Source organism: Terrapene carolina, unplaced genomic scaffold (assembly GCF_002925995.2).
Source record: "Terrapene carolina triunguis isolate 2854851 unplaced genomic scaffold, T_m_triunguis-2.0 Scaffold23, whole genome shotgun sequence".
NCBI lineage: Eukaryota > Metazoa > Chordata > Testudines > Emydidae > Terrapene > Terrapene triunguis.
In genome coordinates, this window is record NW_020664374.1 from 20,443,751 (window position 1) to 20,465,002 (window position 21,252).

A 21,252-nucleotide genomic window follows, 5' to 3' on the forward strand; every position below is an offset into this window, starting at 1 on the left:
TCTATGATGAACTGTGGCTATGTGTGTACAGTTTAGGATTTCTTATCATGAGTGCTTATAGGTAGGGCCCTATCAAATTCACAGCATGAAAAATGCGTCCTGGACCATGAAATCTGGTCTCCCTCTGTGAAATCTGGTCTTTTGTATGCTTTTATCCTATACTATACAGATTTAATGGGGGAGACCAGCGTTTCTCAGATTGGGGGTCCTGTCTCAAAAGGTTATTTGGGGGGGGGGTCATGGTAGTGCCACCCTTACTTCTGTGCTGCTTTCAGAGCTGGGTGGCTGGAGAGCGGTGGCTGTTGGCTGGGCACCCAGCTCTGAAGACAGCACCCCGCCAGCAGCAATGCAGAAGTAAGGGTGGCAATACCATACCATGCCATCCTTACTTCTGTGCTGCTGCTGGCAGTGGCTCTGCCTTCAGAGCTGGGCTCCCGGCCAGCAGCTGCCTCTCTCCAGCTGCCCAGCTCTGAAGGCAGCGCCGCCGCCAGCAGCAATGCAGAAATAAGGGTGGCAGTACCACAATCCCTCTACAATAACCTTGCAACCCCTCACATAACTCCTTTTTGGGTCAGGACCCCTACAATTACAACACCATGAAATTTCAGATTTAAATAGCTGAAATCATGAAATTTACAATTTTTAAAATCCTATGACCATGAAATTGACCAAAATGGACCATGAATTTGGTAAAGCCCTACTTATAGGTATGTGGAGCCACCATTACTGACAGGTCCTGTCGCAGGATGGTACACCCCAGACAGATACAATGGGGTGATGCTTAGGACTCAACATCCATATTCTGGTGCAAACATGTGGGAACAAGGGATGGGCTGCATCCATAGAAAATAATTTTAGTTCAACTCCCCCTGATGGGAGGAGGGAAGGAAGGGTGTGGGAGGATGGGGCTCAGCGGGGGGAAGGAGAGTTTGAGTATGTAGGGCTCAGTGGGGGAACTGTGTGCTGAGGGAGTGGGACTTGGTGGGATGGGGCCCTACCTATAAGCACTCATGATAAGAATTCCTAAACTGTATACATACAGCCCCAGTTCATCACAGAACTAAAGATAGATCCATTAGAGCAGGGGTAGGCAACCTATGGCACGTGTGCCAAAGACGGCACGCAAGCTGATTTTCAGTGGCACTCATACTGCCCAGGTCCTGGCCACTGGTCTGGGGGGCTCTGCATTTTAATTTAATTTTAAATGAAGCTTCTTAAACATTTTAAAAACCTTATTTACTTTACATAGAACAATAGTTTAGTTATATATTATAGACTTATAGAAAGAGAGCTTCTAAAAACGTTAAAATGTATTACTGGCACTCAAAACCTTAAATTAGAGTGAATAAATGAAGACTCGGCACACCACTTCTGAAAGGTTGCTGACCCCTGCATTAGAGGAAAACAATTGAAATATATTGTTACCATCTTACGCTCTTTAAGGGGCTAATGTGGGGGTCTAGTTGCAGGTGGTTGGGCTCAGTGGGGTGGAGGTTCGGGTAAGGGGGGCTTGTTGGGGCCATCCAAGTATGGGGAGAGGGCTCATTTGGGGGGGGGGGGGTTGATGGGCCTGCTTAATGGGGGAGTCCCAGCTGCTGCTGAGAAGATGCCGCATGCTGGGCTCCCCCTTCCCTACCTTTCTCTCCATCCCCCTTCCCCATCCTATCCTCCTTTCCCACTGCCTCTTCCCAATCCCATACCACTTCCCCTCCCCACTGTCTCCTGTCCTCTCCCCTCCCCTTTCTTCTCCCCACTGTTCCGTGCCCTTCTCCACCTTCCTTCCCGACTGCCTCTTCCCTCCCCCTTCCCCCATTTCTCCTGCCCCGCCCTACCACGGGCACTCACCCTTGTACAGAAAACAGGAAGGCTCCCAGCACACAGAAGGGAAGCATGACCAACACTAGGACCCAGAAGGCAGCATCCAGCTGCAGAGTCAGCAGTAGGAGCTAAATCATCCTTCAGCTGGGAAGCTTTGCACTTGCAGAAATGGGGGGGCAGAGGTGCATGCCCCCCATGCCTTGCCTGTGTTTGGGGAGCAATGCTCCCCCCAAACTACATCCACGGGTGTCCCCAGGCCCGCTGCTCTGGGCACCAGAAACCACATGGGCACATGACTGCTTTTGTGGCTTCCCTTTGCTTCCCTGTCATTTTCTGCAGGGAAGCAAATAAAGCTGCAGAGGGATCTGAATTCTGTGCCCATGCAGTGGTGCAGAATTCCCCCAGTAGATATGACAGAGAGATTTAGACATTGCTAAGGAACAAATATTTGAATACATTAAAAAACTAAACTGTTTTGGAAAACAGAAATTGCTTTATAATCTATTCAGTCATTTGGTAGATTTCCAAGGAACATCCAAATGCTGCATGAGATGGTGGTATAGGTGTGACTTTCGCCAATGTATATTGCTATGGAATACATACCACTGGAGGTACCATTTTTTTGCTCACATGCAATTTAGGTCCTAATTACTCTTGGATATTAAAGACCCTGTAACTCAGGGATCGGCAACCTTTGGCCTGCGGCCCGCGAGAGTAAGCCCCCTGGCAGGCCAGGCTGGTTTGTTTACCTTCCGTGTCCGCAGGTTCGGCCGATCGTGGCTCCCACTGGCTGCGGTTCGCCGCTCCAGGCCAATGGGAGCTGTGGGAAACAGCGGGGGCCGAGGGATGTGCTGGCTGCCGCTTCCCGCAGCCCCCATTGGCCTGGAGCGGCGAACCGCAGCCAGTGGGAGCCGCGATCAGCCGAACCTGCGGATGCGGCAGGTAAACAAACTGGCCCAGCACGCCAGGGGGCTTACCCTGGCGGGCTGCGTGCCATAGGTTGCCGATCCCTGCTGTAACTCCTTTTGGAAGAGTAAGGGTGTTAGACCTGGTGTTTTAGCCAAACTCCAATTTGGGTAATACTATACTTTTTACTACTGAATATTTTCTTTTATACATAATTTGTTTCTCATATCTTCTCATGTAGGATTACTATGTGTTTCATCCCAGAATTGGCAGCATTCTCGTGATGGGTGAAGTGAATTCCTCATTATGTATTTTGCTGAAAGAAAATGCTCAGAGTTCTCTGCTCTAAAACTTTGTATATAAAAGATTATCATCTTTAGATGCACTGAAAATGCTTCTAATTGCCTACCTTCCTTTTTATTGAAAAGAAGCTTTTCTAATAAGTTCTTTATATGGCTATCTAATTAAAAAATCTCCATTATATTATTCTGCATATATCTTGTTTGGTATGCAAAAATTATATTCTCCTTGGCAGATTTATTTCTTGTTGATGTTAGTTTAATTGGACTCCACTGTACCAAATTTGTATAAACTAAGAAATAATAAGGCATTAAAACATTTTATACATTTGAAAATACAAAAGCCAGTAATAATAATAGAGAGTATTTTCAGTGTTCTTTGTCATAAGAGACCATTAGTTCCACATGCATAAGTGGCTCTGCCTTATGGCAAGGCTAAGTTAAGGGAAAATTTAGTTTGATACATTTAAACCTAGGAATTTCTTTAAATAAAGATAATTATAACGCACAATGTGCCTTAACTAGCAACATTTCTAAAAGCTGTCAGGCTGGAAAAATATTTTTTTAGTGAAGAGGCAAAACTGTTCTTTCCCAAGTGCTCCATGTCAGGTGCAGCCCTTTTGAATTGTTTTAAGTTATTATGCTGTTCCATCCACCACTTCATTTGCTGCACTTTTATTATTCAGAACTGATTTAAGTGTGCACTGGAGAAGCTTGAGCATTGGCAGGGCACTTTTCCTTCTTACAACTCATCTGGAGCCTTGGCACTCCAGATAACACTGCTCATCACTAGAAGAGGCTACCTGGCTGTCAGAATGGAGGGTAGCCATATACATATTTGATGGACAGGAAATGTCAGAATGTTGAATGGACTAATTAGAACATTTTGTTGACATTGACATCTTCCTGTGGAACAAGTTTAATGTTTTGGTGAACCCCATATTTTATCTGGCACATATTTGTTTGAAAAATTTCAATGAGCTATAATGTATTCTTATCTTTACATTTCCAGGTGCCATTTTCCCCTTTTCATTTATAGTACCCTGATCAGGACCTCATGCTTTCTACTGAAGTTGGCCCAGAATCCAGAATGCTATTGCAAAATCCAATATTCCTCTAAAATATGTAGGAATGGGAGTTTTAAAAAGCACTCAGCATTGACCTAAGTATGCATTTAGTGAAGTCAATTAAATTTTTTCCATTAACATCAGTGAGAGGAGAGTTAGGCCAGTGCTAAGTGTTTTCAAAAAATCCCACCTGAACATTCTTTCCCTTATGCTTGTGAAGATTGTATTGGTTTATGCTCGGTTGGCTTAGTCTACTTGAATCTCCAAACAGCCTGAAATTAGTAAAAAGTAAAGTTGAGAACTGGACACATTTACCTTAATGAGAGATTAAATTTGAAACTTGATGATCAGTTAAAATGTCAGCATTAACTACTTTGCTGCTGTTTGAGACAGAAACTGTGTTATGTGTATGTTAAGTGCTTAGCACTATGGCCCTGATAATCCTGGATGGGCTCTTTGAACACTATTGGAATATAAAATATTAATGTTTAGCCAAAACATCAACATACTTATTTATTGTGCCTGCACTGTGAAAACAGTGAGATGGTTGATTGCTGTCAAAAGTTGCTGGTACAGGTAATTAGAAGACCAAGCTTCATTCTTCCTCCCAGATAAAACTCAAGCCCCTTTCTCCTGTAGTCCCAACTGAAAGGGGGAACTGGAGGCATATTCCTTCTCCAGTACCAAAAGCTGCAATTGTGGCTTGAGCACCAAAACCCCCATACTTCTTTCTGCACAGCTGTCAAAATCTCCAGCTCTCCCCTGACAACTTCTTGCTGTACTGTTACGTGTAGAGACACAAATCTGCAACATGCTGAAAACAGAAAATTTGAGTAAAACGAATTGATTAATATTCTAACACTGAAACTCCTATTGAGTTTATTAATATTTATATTTAATAAATAATCTTAGTGTACGGAGATAAAATATGTTGAGGCTCCATTGTGTGAAGTACTGTATGAACATTATAACAAGTATCTCTGGCTTAAAGAGCTTGCAGTCTAAAAGACAAGACAGAAAAGATAGATGAGACAAACATGCAGCCAGGGTGATAAATGGGGGAGGATGGGTAACAAAAATAAAAGGTGTGCACATTTCTTGGCAAAGCAGAAGTCATTGAAACTTGCCACCTGCTTAGTTGTTATCCTGGGTTTAATATGAGAGAAAACACTTATTCATAATTAATGTATTCTGGATGTACACTTTGGGACCCCACTGTGTTACGTGTCACATGGATATGTAGTAAAAGATAGTCCCTTATGATCTCGATTAAGGCAGTACATAACAGATGGGTGAAATCAATAGAGGGAGGAAGAGACGGTAAGAGTAATAAGTGTTTTCCCCCCATAGATGAGCTTTGTGAACAATTGATAGTCATGGAGTACCACTAGATATAAGATATCGTCACTTGATATAAATTGGAGTAGATCCATTGGGTTCTGATTTAATGTTTGTTCATGGAGACAAATTTGTACTGATGAAACATAAACATGTTTCAGAAATCATGTAAAGCTATAATAAAAAAGTATGTGTCCCTCAGAACTTAATATGATGCACCACACTCATCTGGAGGAGAGACAGGGCTTCTAGCTACTGAATTTATATCTTTTTTGCTGCAGAGTGCACAGGGCTTGAAAACATGAGTTTTATGAAGTTTATATAATATTGCCCCTTTTTGACCTGAGTGAAGTCAAAATTTGGGGTCGTGGGGACGTTCCAGTTGGAAGTAGAAATTGATGGAGTCTGGTATTTTCTTTGCCGTTTATGTGCAAGTAATGTACAAACTCCTGTGTCTCTGAATACATAGAGCAGGAAACAGGTTCTTTTGCTCACAGCACCAAGAACACTCTTTCTTGGCCCGCACTCATGAGCCAAAAACCTTTTTCAGGGTCAGACACCATGCGTTCAGCTGCTCCTTCTGGCCGCCTGCCTGTTTCTGTGTCTCTCCCAGATTTTGTCTCTGTGTTGGGTTGTATATACATGCCCCTCCCCGCTCCCTCCCCCCCCCGTATGCTGCAAAACCCTCTGTCTACTCAGTCCAAACTCCTGGGCGGGTTCACAATCCCCTTTTGTCGTAGTTGAGGGGCTTCTAATTAATTTATACTGACATTTATGATAATTGAAGGATGCATTCACACCCAATCTCAAAGAAGTTTGTGATGCAAGCAGTCACCAATACCTTTGAGCATAACCATATATAACTAAGTATCAGAGGGGTAGCCGTGTTAGTCTGGATCTGTAAAAAGCAACAGAGAGTCCTGTGGCACCTTTAAGACTAACAGATGCATCTGACGAAGTGGGCATTCACCCCCGAAAGCTTATGCTCCAATACATCTGTTAGTCTTAAAGGTGCCACAGGACTCTCTGTTGCTTTTTACATATATAACTAATGGATCCTTTGAGTCTATCTGGTGTGTGTGTATGCCAAAGAATAATACAAAATGTGGAATGGAACCCTTTAGAACACTCTCTAGTAAGCGTTTAGTGAACTTTGACATTTCTATAACAGCAGCCTTCTCAGTTTCAGCTTTTATTTCTGAGGATTGGTACAGCTCTTAAAAGGAACATTTTCTTGGGCAAAGCATTTACTGGCAGACTCAGAAAACATTTTAAAAGGAATTTTGATGTGAAGTCATTGTATAGTTTGAGACCAAGGAAAATCTGTATATTCTACTGTGAAGCTCACACAAAATAATTAAGAAGAATAATTTTCAAGTTCTATAGAAAATGTGGTGCAACAAATTTTAACATACTAATTAAAATGAATAAATAATGCAAAATGTTCTCAATGTACTATGCACTATTTTTATAATATTGTATGTAACAGGGCCAGCTGTCTGAGTGCCCGTTGGTGCCAGAGGTCCCTCTGCAGCACCCTGCTTCAATTTCCCTTCAAATCACAAGGTCACAGACCAAAGGTAATTAAAACAACTCCTCTTCTGGGGTCTAATTTATTTAGTCTTGACATATATTGGCTGTCCTGATGCTGCATTAGGTAAGTGTCTCTCTGCCCTGAGGTAGGGGGCTACAGCCCTCCTTCCCGAGCTGGGTCATAGTTTCTTTATTCTCTGCCAGTATCCCTAGCTGAAGCTCACCCTTTTGGCTCTGCCTTCCAGGCCCCAACCCTTCTCCCAGTCACAGTCTTCTACTCACTCCAGCTCTTGTCTGCCAGAGCTTCCATTTACTGCTTCCTCTGGCTCTTTATGGGAAACACCTGTCCTCTTATGCAGCCCCATCAAGCCTGTTACTGGGACACAGGTGAGCTGCAGCGTTTCCTTCTTAAAGGTCCCAGTCCACTCTGTGACAAACACTAAACATTCATACTTAAATAAACATTATTTACAACAGAAAATGACTAGGAAGCACATTTACCATATGCCAAAGGCTATGAAGTTAGATCTTGTGTCTGATTTATACAGTCTTGCTGGCAGTTTTACCTGTAAAGGCAGTATAACTTGTTGGGGGATGGTCACCCCATTGTAGGGGAATCCTCTGATGGTGGAGAGCTAGCAGAGAGGCTCATTCATCACCTCCTTTCTGCTTTTGGTACAGGGGGCATAGAAGGTGCTTCTCTAGTTGCTGTTTTGGTTCATCGTGGCAACCAGCCCAGAACTAAGTAGGCTTAGAAGTAGGAGGGCAGAGGTGCCATTTGTGCATCCACATACATCCCCCAAAAGTTGCTCTGTATACATTATGGCTGTACACAAGAGTCAGGCCAAACGTCTCCTAGTATGCCTCCCATTAGTGGAATGTTGATGTGCTCACTGAGAGTGAATCTGCTTGAGCTGCAGAGGGCTTGCAACCACAAAGCATGTAGTATACTCTCAAAGTAAACAAAGAAGCCCTTTTTAGATGGATTAAACTGTATAAGGTGAGGTGTGTGGGTTTTTTTTAACATTAGTATTTTAATTACAGTTTGCATTTCTTAACCTAGTGGCTGTCATCTTACTGTAGTGTGAGATGATATGTAAAATGTGCAGTCAAAAAACCCCTACTGGACGTATGTGTGAGTCTAAACACATTGCAGTCCTTTCCGTGTATTATAAAACAAGCTAATATCTAGGTTCAATATTAAGCTACAAGTTACAATACAGTTCTGACTGTTAAAATAAAACTAAAGCAGGTAGTATATTGGTCAACAATATAATCAAAGGAAGGTCTATAATGGTTGTTTTTTTAACATATTCTTTGAACACTCAACTTTAAATATTAACATTTAAGGTGAGTTAAGTAAAAGACCTTGAAACATGTTTAATCATGATGCCCTTTCTTAACAGAATGGCAGCCAGTGGTGTCAGGTTAAAAAATACCAATTGTAATTAAAATTTAAAATACATTGTCACACTGTCTAGACTGGCTCACGACCATAAGTGCCTGTTTCAGGGCAGACTGTCAAAATTGGGTCAGATGCCCCAACCAGTCGTATGTTCTATAATTAGATTTCACCAACCTAGTACCAAATGTGAACTCCCAAAGCACTACAATAGTCTTCTAATGGAGTCAGAGACAGCCCCCTTAGACACTTCAGTCTATCTTGCCACCCAAGCAAGCTGGTTTCTCTGATAAATAGTCACTTACACCAAAAATCACAAAATATTCAGGTTGCAAGCTGTCCCAAGAGACCAGTCATTTACCCAGGTTGCCTTACATCCTAGATCTCCATTCTATAGTAAATTAACAGTTTATTAGCTAAGAAAAAGGAATGAGAGTTTATTGAGAGGTTAAAGCAGGTAAAAATATATGTGCAGGTGAGTCATGGTCTATACTTTCAAAAGGTAGCAGAGATGTAGTATTCTGGCAGTTTCTCAAAAGTCTTCTAGGGATACCCAAAGTAACTCTGGGGATCTCAGTATTTTCATTTGGTTATTCTGCCTGTTAGAATCCAAACAGTCGAGAGATGAAGAATTTTTCCTTGTGTCCATACTTATAGCTTCTTCTCCCAGAAACCAAACTGACAGCAACAGTTCCCACACAGGCCCCTTCTTCATAGAGTGGGGAGGAAGTCTTTGATCCTTGATTTCGCACAATGGCTCATTTGTGTTTAATTAACAGAATTGAATATATTCTTGTAAGAGACCATCATTTGCATTACACAAGGCTTCTTTCTCGTTTGATGGGTTACTTAGTTACAGGATTATATACAATGCAAATGTTTGCTTTACATTATAACATGGGTATAGTTGAGTGAGAACAAGGCGTGGCATCCTACAAACATTTTATAAAATACTAAACACATTCTTATCAATATAACATCTAATATTTATTTTGGTAATGCTAACACACAGATCAGCAAGACAGGTTTCCAGCTACGCATTTGTCAGTGTTCAGTGAGACCAGGGGCATTGGCATGAGTTGGCACCTGGTCTACCAGTGTCACATACATCTTGCTGTTTACCATGTGAAATGTTTTGACTACTGGTAAACTGAGTGTCATTCTCCTCTGTAAACTTATTTTTAATTGCCTAACAACTGAAACCATTAATAAAATATTTCTGTGCATTCAGGATTTTTAAAAATTTACAATCTGGAAACTGGATCCTCTCATTTGGCTTTAAGTCTTTTGGTATCTTTAGCATTTGAGACAAAAGGATAATTTTTTCTTAAAATGAAGGGTCTACTATTTAATGAAATGTTAAAAGGCTGATACAACACTAGTCTTCTAAGAGTAACACTTACATTGGTTTGCTTCTCCTTCATAATTCACATGAAATCCTCAAAACACTTAGAAATGTGCAACTACACAGCTTACAATAAAGGGAACATTAAATTATAAATCAAAGGACATTTTCTAATCTTCAGAGCACTGCAAAGTTGTAAAGTACAGTTTTTCCTCATTTTAACCTACCCATACAACTGCCTTCCAAATAGTTGTAAAATAAAACTATCAACTCCCACATACATCTGTAATTAAAGAACCTACTCCTAAATCCAGACCTACTCTGAACATACACAGCAGCACAAAATTGAAGTTTTGTCAAAATCATCTTAATTTTTATTGATGATACTTTTAAAAATACCCGTGTACGTGAAGTTGGCAAAAGGCAATTTTTAACAGTTTATATCTCTGTAAAAGCTAAATGGAATTTCACAGGATAACAAAAAGGTGTTTCCCTAACCCTGTGCTGTTCCCCCTGCCAAATACCAAAGGCCTGCTGCGAACAGTGGTTGCATAAATCTTTTTATAAGGGAAAGCTAGACAACCTAAGTATAGAAGTTGCTGCCAGCTCCCCTAATAGTGATAGAGATATACAAATCTCATGGCAGCATAGTTGGGGAAGAAGAGATTCCCTTACCTGTGGAATGCTAGGCAACAAATGGAAATAAGTTATGCTGAAGATGACTGAGGAAAATAGGTCCCAGAATGATGAATGTAGCAATCATGGAGCTTGGTGAAAGCTGAAATGCAGGAGAATGAATTTAATTCCCTACAAATGCCTGTTTTTTACTTTATGCTGAATGGCAATGTTTTCATTAACTGAAAACCTGATCAAGTAAAACCATCCCTGGATTCTGTGATTCCTGTATTATGTTGGCCTAGGTTTCCTTAATAATGTTTAGAGAATGCTTAATGATGAGTGTCAGGTTTTAGGTTGCTAATTTATTTTATTTTTGTTTTTTACAAAATGGAATAAATTTTAAGAGAACAAAAAATAGCTACATGCCCTCATGATCTGCACCCTATGGAATTCTGAAAACATAGATTGCTCTTTGTAAAGTGCTTTGAAATCTACAGATGCCTGAGGCCCTGACCGTGCAATGAGCACCACTCAGACGGTCTGCATCTTCAGAATTCATTGCATGATTGGGGCCTAAAATCTATTATTGTTGGTAGTAGTATTAGGTTTTCTATCACTATGCAGAACTTTATTTCCTGTAAATGCCATATTTAATTCCAAGGTAACACCTTTATTTTCATGACCCTGACCAGTTTGGTGTATTTTCAGGGTGAATTTTTTACAAATACAAAAGTAGAAACTCTTGTAAATATAGACCCACATTCAAAAACATGTGAGTAATCTTACGCACATGCTTAAGTGTTTGCTGGCTAACATAAGGTGAGAATTTAGAGAACATCATTTACACTATATTACATGGATTTTATAACTGTTCTGGAATTATTTGTGGATGCATCCTGTTAGACGTTAGTACTTTTTTGATGTTGGCTAATATTTGGTGTGTGTGTGTGTGTGTGTGTGTGTGTGTGTGTGTGTGTGTGTGTGTTAAAAGAAATAAATAACTGAATATTTCCACAATTTTTGTTTGACAATGTCTTTGAGACTTTAAAAATGTACTACGGTAATTAAAAGGTAAACAAGGTATAAATGTTTTTAATGATTTCTCAATTATATCAATGCAGTGTTTTTCCTCCCATAATTATAGTGAAATAAGTGGTCATGAGGGACTGATGAGCCAAAAGACTGAAATTTTCTAATTAGAGGACAAGAGAAAAGTGCAGGTAACAGAAATATAAGCTTCCTCAATTGTGATGTGGTGGTTGCATCTCAGACCTTTTCTGGTGTGAATCTGGGAATATTCTGGGATAATAGGCTTATTAAATCATTGGCTACTCAGATTGCTAAAAGGATGGCAAACTTGTTGTTTTTTTGTGCAATGCAGATGGTGGTCATCCAATGGCCTTGATTATGCAAACACACACATGCAAAACTTCCTAATTGTCAGAGTGGTTAAGCACTGAAATAAATTGCCTAGGGAGGATGTGGAATCTCAATCATTTGGGATTTTTAAGAACAGGTTGGACAAACACCTGTCAGGGATGGTCTAGATCAGGGGTCGGCAATGTTTGGCACGCAGCTCGCTAGGGTAAGCACCCTGGCGGGCCGGGCCAGTTTATTTACCTGCTGACGCGGCAGGTTCGGCCGATCGCCGCCCCCACTGGCCGCGGTTCGCCGTCCCGGGCCAATGGGGGTGGCGGGAAGTGGCGCGGGCAAGGGATCTGCTGGCCGCGGCTTCCCGCTGCCCCCATTGGTCCGGGACGGCGAACCGCGGCCAGTGGGGGCCGTGATCGGCCGAACCTGCCGCGTCAGCAGGTAAATAAACTGGCCCGGCCCGCCAGGGTGCTTACCCTGGCGAGCCGCGTGCCAAACGTTGCCGACCCCTGGTCTAGATAATGCTTAGTCCTGCTTTGAGTGCAGGGGACTGGACTAGATGACTCTCAAGGTCCCTTCCAGTTCAATGATTCTATAACTTTAAGTACATGAGTAGTCCTAGTGACTTTAGTGGAGTATTGAATTGACTGCGAAATCCTCAACAAACATGACATCCACCATAATTTCTTCACCTCTGAGAGGAGAGCCATACAGTCCTTGAAATCTAATCACCAGATAGTGATCAAACCAGCAGACGAAGTAGTACACAGCCATTGTAGTCCTCAACCACAATGACTATGTTAATGAGGCCAACCTACAGCTCCCTGACACCACTTACTATAAAGCAGTGGTTTTCAAACTTTTTTTCTGGGGACCCAGTTGAAGAAAATTGTTGATGCCCGTGACCCAACAGAGCTGGGGATGAGGAGTTTGGGGTGTGGGAGGTGCTCCGGGCTTGGGGGGAGGGTTCAGGGATGGGGCAGGGGGCTGCAGGGTGGGGCCAGGAATGTGAGGGGTTCAGGGTGTGGGAAGGGGCTCTGGGCTGGGGCAGGGGGTTTGGGTGCGGGAGGGGGTCAGGGCTCTGGGCTGGGAGTGCAGGCTCTGGAGTGGGGCTGGAGATGAGGAGTTTGGGGTGCAGAAAGGGCTTCTGGGTTTGGGGGGGTCTCAGGGCTGGGGCAGGGGATTGGGGCACGGGCTTACCTCCGGCAGCTCTCGGTCAGCGGCGCAGCCAGGGTGCAGAGGCAGGCTTCCTGCCTGCCTGTTCTCCAAGAGAATCTACAAACTCATCCCCCACAAACCCACCCCAGGGGCCTTCTACATGCTTCTCAAGATATGCAAGCAAGGGAACGCAGGCAGACCCATCATCTCTGGCCATGGCACTCTTACTGAAGGAATATTGGGCTCACAGTAACCATCTTCAAACCACTCACCACACAAAGGGCCAGCTTCCTTCAGGATAAAACTGACGTCCTCCCGCGAACTCCACAATATTAATAACTTCCCTCAGAACACCATCCTTGCCACCATGGATGTCACCTCCCTCCCTGCATCAACATCCCTCACAATGATGACATAGCTGCCTGCCTCAAATATTTACAAGACAATGGACAACCCTCAGATATCCACCCCAAACACATCGCCAAACTCATTCATTTCATCCTCACCCATAACAGTTTTACAATGAACAACAACATGCTTTTTGTCAAAACCAAGGGAAGAGCCATGGATAGTAGGATGGCTCTCCAATATACCAACCTCTTCATGGGCCACCTTGCAGAAGAATTTCTGGACAAATGCACCACAGAACCAATGATAAACCAGAGATACATGGATGATTTTTTCATCCTCTAGACCAGGGGTCTCAAACTCAAATGACCACGAGGGCCACATGAGGACTAGTACATTGGCCCGAGGGCCGCATTTACTGACACCTCCCCCCCGCTGCCCTCGGCCCCGCCCCTACTCCACCCCTCTGCCCCTGCCCCACCTCTTCCCTGCCCCATTCCAACCCCTTCCCTGAAATCCCCACCCCAACTCCGTCCCCTCCCTGCCCCCAGGGGGAGCAGGAGGGGTGTGGGATGTGGCGGGGGCTCAGGGCAGGGAGTTGGGGTGAGGGGTGCGGCAGGGGGTCAGGGGGCTCAGGGCAGGAGGTTGGGGTACAAGAAGGGTGTGGGGTACAGCAGGGGGTTCAGGGCAGGGGTGCAGGGTGCAGCAGGAGTCTCAGGGCAGGGGGTTGGGGTGCAGGAGGGGTGCAGCAGGGGGCTCAGGGCAGTGAGTTGGGGTGCAGGAGGGGTGCGGGGTGCAGCACGGGGTCAGGGTGCAGGAGGGGTGCAGCAGGGAGCTCAGGGCAGTGGGTTGGGGTGCAGCAGGGGGTCGGGGTGCAGGAGGGGTGTGGGGTGCGGCAGGGGGTTCGGCTGCAGGAGGGGTTCGGGGGGTGGGCTCCAGCCCGACGCAAGCCGGGGGCAGGGTAGGCTCCCTGCGTGCCTACCCTGCCCCCACGCTACTCCGGGAAGCGGCCGGAACCTGGGGAAGGAGGGGCGCAGGGGTGTGTGTGGCTGTTGCTTCAGGTACCACCCCCAGCAGCTCCCACTGGGGGAATGGGAACGGGGAACCGCGGCCAATGGGAGCTGCTGGGGTCAGTGCCTGAAGCAACAGCCACACACACCCCTGCGCCCCTCCTTCCCCGGGTTCCGTCGGCTTCCCGGAGCGGCGTGGGGGCAGGGCAGGCAAGCAGGCAGGGAGCCTGCCCCCGGTGCGCGTCGGGCCGGAGCCGCTCTAGGTAAACGCTGGGGGAGTGTGGGGGGGCCACAAGGAGCTTGCGGGCCGCAGAAAGTAACTCTGCGGGCCGCATGCGGCCCCCGGGCCGCGTGTTTGAGACCCCTGCTCTAGACAGATGGCTTACACTCGCTTATAGATTTCCACCACAACTTTAATAATCACCACGCATCCATTATTCTCTCTCTGGAACACACCCATGCTAGCATCCACTTCCTGGACACCACAGTCAGCTTCAACAATGAAACCCTGGAGACAACCATATATAAGAAACCTATGGATCTTCACCACAGCTACCTTCCTTGATCTAGTAACCACCCCAAACACAACAAGAAATGTGCTATCTACAGCCAGGCACTCTGATACCACAGAATATGCTCTGAGGAGAAAGTCCAGGATACACACCTTAACACGCTTAAAACTGTCTTCACCAAACAAGGAGACACTACCCGAAAAGTAGATTGCTTCATGGAATGGGCCACCCAAATACCCCAACAGAACTTGCTTCAATGCAGAAATAAAACCCGCTCTGAACACACATCCCTAGTTGTCACTTACCCTTTATGGGTTCCAGTGTTGGATGGTATCATCAAAGTACAACCCATACTCGATGGGGACCCCATTCTGAAAGAATTCTTTCCTGAACCCCCACTTCTGGCCGTCAGACAACTCCCCCAACCGCTCCAAGCTCATGATCAGAAGCAAGCTCCCCACAGACCAGGACACACCAACTCCAAAGCAGCACCAAACCCTGCCATAACAACACATCTGCAGGTTTTGCATCTATCTCCGCTATTACAAAGATCAATACTCCCCACAATACACCTTTCAAGATCCCTGGATCCTACACATGCCTATCACAACAACGTGGTATACCTCATCCAGTGCACTAAATGCTCCAACAACAATTATGTGCGTGAAACCAGACAATCACTACACTCTCAAATCAACTCACATAGGCAAATGATAATAGAGAAAAACACCCTATTGTGTGGGTGAATACTTTTAACAAAGCAGTGAGTCTATATCTGACCTCTCGGTTTTCATCCTTAAAGGAAATCTACACAACACTTTCAAAAGACAAGCCTGACAGCTTAAATTCATTACTCTGCCAGACACCAAAAATCACAGACTGAACAGAGACACTGAATTTATGGTTTACTACAACAATCTGTAATCCACTAATCTTCTCTTTTTGTCCTATGTCTTCAGAGATGTTAACAGGCCACTCTACTATGAATGGTCCCTTACAATATGGGCTAACTAGCTATGCTAAACAATCTGTTCCACCTTGCGTTTTGCTGGGAGTTCCTTTCCCAGAGCTGAAGAAGAGCTCTGTGTGGCTCGTAAGCTTGTCTCTCTCCCCACAGAAGTAGGTCCAGTAAAAGATACTACTTCACCAACCTCGTCTCTCATATACTTAAAGTATTTTGTAGGACTGGGACCTATATTTTGGAGTGCAACCTGGTTGACTTACATTTACAAGAGAAATTTTAATATGGGGAAATTTCCAGATTTGTGAAGGGATTTTGTGTTTGTTTGGGGGAAGAGGGTGATTTGTTTTTTTTTCAGCTTTAATATTGCATTAATGCTAGTGTCTTGCATTTAATTTGCCCTTCACTCTTTTTCTATGAAGGTCATACATTCTTGCGTGGTCACTAATTGTGCAAGTAGTATTCAAGCAGAAGTACATTTATGTTGTTACTTTTACATTTCAAGGTGTATTCTCTATTGTTCTTTACTTGGTGCAAGAGACTTACCTTCTGTTCATAGTATGATAGTGCTACTCTGAAGAAGGAGCCTATATTCAATTTTGCACTGTTTAAGGCTGCTGTGAACAACTGATTCACTGAGGGAAGCAATAATATTATCTCCATGTATTTCAAAATGGAAATGCTGGTTAGTATTGTTTCCCAAGCATTTGGTGAAAACGTAGTAATTTCTGTAGTACATTCTTGAAAATTTGAACCTACAATATTACACAAGATGGGAAGGGTAAATCTTTTTCAGATTATTTTGAAAATATTGTTATTCAGTTGCCTGCTCATTGACCTTAAATGTAAAATAGATTATTATTCACCAATTTACTTGATAAGATGCTTTCAAAATCTGCTAGTGTCTGCATACTTAATTTTGTTTGTCTGAGAAACCTGTAATCCTGTTTTCAAATCTTGATTTGCTTATTAGCCTTCCTCATCCTAATTGAAAAAGAGAGAGAGGCTTTGGACTAAAACCCAATGATGGCTGGCCAGACATTGAAAGATTGTTTGCACAGCTGCATCTAGGCAGTAACCAAACCATTAAACAACCTAGTGGAGGAAAATGAATAAGAGACGCTTGTTGGCCGGAACATTAAATTTCCTGGGCAGTACTATGCATGTTATGAAGTCATTGCACATGCTGGGTCAGTGCCCTTACCCATTCCCCCACCCCTCCACCACCCACTGCCCCTCCCGCTTTACGTTGAGGAATAATTTGTGCTTTGCTTTTTCATAATAAGATAGCTGGCTTAAAACACCAAAACAATTCCAATGAATGATGCACTCGGTGTATCTTAAATATAACTTAAATTAAGAACCTTTTCCTGATAGTTAAATGATTCACTGACATGAGTGAAGACAGTGTCTGGATATCTGTCTTGTCTCCTTGCAAATTGTAGATTATGAAACTGGGCTACTGCGCAATAATTTAATCAGTAGCATCAGAAGAGCATTAAGCTCCATTAAACATTGGGTCACCATCATAACAGACAAGTATTAAATTATGGCTTGCAATTTAGCAATGCTTATTCAAGAGGCAATCCTTAGGTTCCTGGCAAGTGTTTAATGGTTTATTATCGAACAGATGCTTCAGAGTTTAACATATGACTAAAGTGTCAAGTTGTGTCAGAGAAGATAGGGTGCAACACTAAAATATAGTTATGTCACTTTGGTTCTATGACTACATTAGACACAAATCAGACCATATATGCAAAAATGAAGTGATTCAGTAAGGTGTCATTGAAATTAGGACACTTAGTAGGTAGTAACATTTAAATCAAGTAAGGGCTTCTCAAAATGCTCTTTTTTTCCCGTCAAAGGTTGGTTTACAATATCCATAGCTTATTCTGGGACTGCCTTTGTAAAATCTATTCACCAGTGATAGTGGAAAACTTTCCCTGATGAATGATGGGGATGTCAGCCATCCATTTCTGAAGAAGTTTAAATTTTTATGTAAAATAGTAATTTTTAGGGCTGTCAAATGATTAAAAAATTAATTGAGATTAATCGAATGTTTAGCATATCTGGCATGTAAATATCTTGCAACGCCAGTTACAACAGTGCCATGTGAACGCCTGTTCTCACTTTCAGGTGACATTGTAAATAAGAAGTGGGCGGCATTATCTCCCATAAATATAAACAAGCTTGTTTGTCTTAGCGATTGGCTGAACAAGAAGTAGGACTGAGTGGACTTGTAGGCTCTAAAGTTTTGCATTGTTTTATTTTTGAGTGCAGTTATGTAAAAAATATTCTACATTTGTAAGTTGCACTTTCACGATAGAGATTGTACTACAGTACTTGTATGAAATAAATTGAAAAATACTATTTTTTAAATCTTTTTTACAGCGCAAATATTTGTAATAACAATATAAAGTGAGTATTGTACACTTTGTATTCTGTGTTGTAATTGAAATCAATATATTTGAAAATGTAGAAAACAGCCAAGAATATTTAAATAAATGGTATTCTGTTATTGTTTAACAGTGTGATTAAAACTGATTAATCGTGACTATTTTTTAAATCTAGTTAATTTGTTTTGCGTTAATTGCTTGAGTTAACTGTGATTAATTGACAGCCCTAGAAATTTTATATTCCTTTTGACTGTGATAATCTTCTGATTGAGACCCATCACAGGACTGTCTTCCTGAGTCTTCAGACAGATGGCTCCAGTGTCTCTGCTCTGCTGTTCATATCTTTCTCAAGCATCATCAACAGAGTGAAACTAACAAGACTCTCTAGTCTGTTTCACTGTTGCTATTCAGAACCCTGTAGGCAGCAGTGAAATCGTCAGGAGGCTTGTCAGTTCATTGCTGTTCAGTGCTTCTGCTGCTAAGGAAAGCTATGAGTGACAGTAGAGGAAGGCATTGGAGCTACGTGGTGGGTAGAACAGCAGAGGTTTGGCTAGTTTGGGGGCTGAGGAAGGGGGAAGTGAGATTGAGATCTTTTCTCTGTCCAGCTTCAAATTTAGCAGAATGTTATATCTATCTCTGTCTGGTTGGTAAGAAGAAGCCCCCATGCAGGAATCCCAGCACCATCTCCTTTCTCAGCAGCTGGGGATGAAGGAATTGGGTTTCTCAGCAGAATGTCGTTCATAGACATCTTTCTTGTCCACCTTTTGACAACTAGTTTTAGTTCTCTGTTAAATGTCTAGTAAAATAGTTCAAGCCCTCATCTAATGAAGACTTATGTCATTGTGATCAATATGTTGTGAAGAAAGCCTTCACTGCTGTGCAAGAAACCAGAGTGCTCCTTTCATGGTTAGAGGCTGGGAACACTGTGCTAGTGCTACAGTTTCTGGTGAAGGAAATTAAGAAGCTGGCTTCAAAATGGTTGAATTTCTCTCCAATGGCTAGTCTGCAGAGTTACACTGGTGATTGCCTGGAAGGAGAGCATATGCTCATCCTTCTGTCTGGAAGATACAATGATGGTGATTTGAACTATTAGGATAATGTGGTGAGAGAGGCTACCTGGGTTAGAAGGGTTCTTCTGTGACTGAGTGTCACAGTTACTAAAATCCAAAATTTCATGTATGTTTATTTTTAAACAGAGTACTGTCAGAAATCTGCATGTATCATCTTGTCATACTATTTTTTTCCTTTTTGTTTTAGAAAAATCCTTTTAAAGCGCACCAGCTAACATGTTGCTGAACTTTTAGTGCAGGATATGTGTGTCTACATTTCAAAAATGTAATGTGTATGAAATCCTTTTTTTCCATTCCCTTACTTTTCCTCTCTTCACAATGGTGAAATTCATCACTGTGCAGAGGATCAGCTGTAAGTGGGATGTCAGTGGGGCATGCTGTTTGCATCTGGGTGAACATTAGTCTGTGTTCATAAGCAGTACAAGTTGTCCTTATCCACCAGTGCTTGGCTTAAGGCAATAGCCTTACTGTTGAAAGACACCATTGCAGTGGAAATAAAGAAAGAGGGGTTCTAATTAATACAAGAATTTCAGTGGGAAGTAAAGACTTTAAGGTACTGTATGTGTGGAATATGCTTGAGACTGAAATATTACCTAAGCATTAGTATGGATACGGAACAATGAAAGATAGGAGTGTGACTAATAAATGCATGTTTGATAAGTGGTTTGGCAGTCAGAAATAATGGATGTTAAGTGATATGTTTGCAGATTCTTCAGATCAGGCACTTTCTAAAATGTCATCCTCTGGAGTATTATCATGGTTCAGGAGCTTTGCTATGGTGCCAGAAGATTCCACAGCAGATCCAAGGCACAGAGATGGGGAAAGTAAACTGGGATTACTATTCCTATTTAAGAACAATTCGTTTGGACTTGTGCAACTATTAAAAAAGGCAACTAGCCATATGCTTTAGGCATGCTTGATGTCACTGTAAAATACATAACAAAAATACCCAGTAAGGTAAGCAAGCAGTACAATTCTCTGTAACTGTTTCCTTAGAAATCTGTGGGATGAAAATTATTTTGAAAAAGTCATAATTTTTCACCCCACTTTTCAACCAGCGCTAATGGTGGGTGGCATTGAAAATAATTAATATTTTACATATAAATCCACCTTTCCAGTACTGGTAAAGAAAACAAAAGGTTCTTAATCAAATCAAAATAAAGTGTGCTATAATTGGCTATAGCCAATGTAACAAATGTTAAACTGTATTCTCCTCTTTGTTGCTCTCTTATGAAGATTGATGGGAACATGCATGATTAAGGCAGCAACTTTCTTCCGCCCCCTCCACCCAGTAATATTATTTGGTGCTACTTGTTATACTATATCCATAGTTGGTAATGATGATCATGTAGGGAAAATCCAAATCCAAACACAAAATAGAATCCAATGGTATAACTGTGTGTGCTTTCTTTATTAAAAAACAACAACAACAACAAAAAACAAATCCAAATAAACCCCCAAACCAGGTGAAGCTTGCCAGATTTCCTGACCATCTTGAAACTCAGTCCAAGTATGTGCTGAACCAGAAACCCAGGTAAAATTGGGCTCAGATTTAATCCACCTTGTCCTCCCTGGAGGTTCCACCATGTCCAGGTCCCCTACTAAATGGGTCCTAGGAGCATCTCTTTGTGTTGACTTCAAGGGGGCAGAGACCTGGAACTCTCACCTCTGATATGTTTAAAGGTGTCTGCCTGTCTCAGTTCTTCAGTGGATGGCTGGCAGTCCTGCCTCTTTCCCATCTGTCAGTGTGGGGCATTCTAGGTGCATCAGGTCATTGCAGCAGCAACAAAACCTGGTGACTTCGGGTCAAGTTCTGCTTTGGGTTGTGCCAGTTTAAACCTCTGAACCAGTCATAGTAAAATTTGTTATCCTCATGTGTGAGAAAATGCATGTAAAACAAAGCTGCAGCATTTGGCATAAATATATCATCCCAACATATTACCAGTGCCGAATGATGGTATCAGAGAATGAAAGTGGAGCAAACTGATATGACTTACTTACACATTCCTGGTATTTACCAATGATGGGGAAATATATAAAGAAGTAGTACAGATGTTAATTATGGGCTTGATATTGCTGTGGGGTTTTTTTATTTTAGTT

At 42.6% G+C, this 21,252-nt stretch overlaps 1 protein-coding gene across 2 annotated transcripts in view; it reads left to right on the plus strand.

The window, feature by feature from the left end:
* Positions 1-21,252, plus strand: part of LOC113406244 (connector enhancer of kinase suppressor of ras 2-like) — a 357,746-nt gene that overhangs the window by 16,968 nt on the left and 319,526 nt on the right. The window lies entirely within an intron of this gene.